Below are 1028 nucleotides of genomic sequence, written 5' to 3' on the forward strand. Positions count from 1 at the left end.
TAAGAAAGGAGGGAGTAGCCTTGAAAACATTTTCTTATTTTCTCAAATTTAAGAGAATTGAAATAGATATGATAAAATAATTCCCTCCTCCACCAAAAAAAAACAATTTTTCTCTGTCACTATAAAAATTGACCAAAAAAAAAACAACAACAACAAAGTCAATTAACATTGAAAGCTGCATAGCAACCATAGTTTCCCTCTTTCTGTGTCATCCTATTTGAAATGGAAAAATGGAAAGAAGAGTTTTCATAATGGGTTGGGACAGGGACAGGGGCTACCAAAAGTTGGAGTCTGTAGACAGACTGTTCTGCTTATAAGAAAGAGAATAAAGCATATCATTTGTCACAAATTCTGCAAAGTCTCAGTGCTGAATGCCAACTAGTTACTCTTCCCTGCATTGAACAGGAATTTTACCGACAAATGCAGTAGCCCCATTTGTGACTAAACAGGTGAATATCTGTATTCAAATCTAGAGCAAGTCTACCAAACTGCTTTTGTGAATTTGCTCTACAAATACAGAGCAGGATAACTTAGACGTGCTTATGATGTTAAAGGAAGGACTTAACTAAGTGTGGTCATTTGTGGTTTCAGAATGATTTCCACCTGTGACAGGACAATATTTTTCAATATTAACAGTTTTCCCTTTTTCTTCTTTTTAACCACATGACTTATCCCCATTCTAGGAGTTAGATGATTCTCTGCTCAGCAGTTCAAGGAGAGGAGGTAGAACAGAAAAAAACAAAATAAAGAAGTTTTTCTCTACTATTTATTTCAAAAGTTTCAACCTGATAGGAAAATTTTTAAAACCTGGCATAAACCATAGTGTTGCCCGGTGGAAATCTCAGGTTCTGTTTGGCATGACTCCTTACAGCCAATAAGCAAGAGGCCAAGGTGGGAGATCAGAAAGATGCCTTTATTTTGTTGGGCAAGGAAAGGAGCAATCGGGGCTGCTGCCTCCAAGACTGCTCGCAGGCAGCTTGGGGAGGTGGGCTTTTACAGATAGCAGACAAGGAAATGCAAATTCATCC

This window comes from Trichechus manatus, unplaced genomic scaffold, assembly GCF_000243295.1.
Source record: "Trichechus manatus latirostris isolate Lorelei unplaced genomic scaffold, TriManLat1.0 scaffold00273, whole genome shotgun sequence".
NCBI classification, from domain to species: domain Eukaryota; kingdom Metazoa; phylum Chordata; class Mammalia; order Sirenia; family Trichechidae; genus Trichechus; species Trichechus manatus.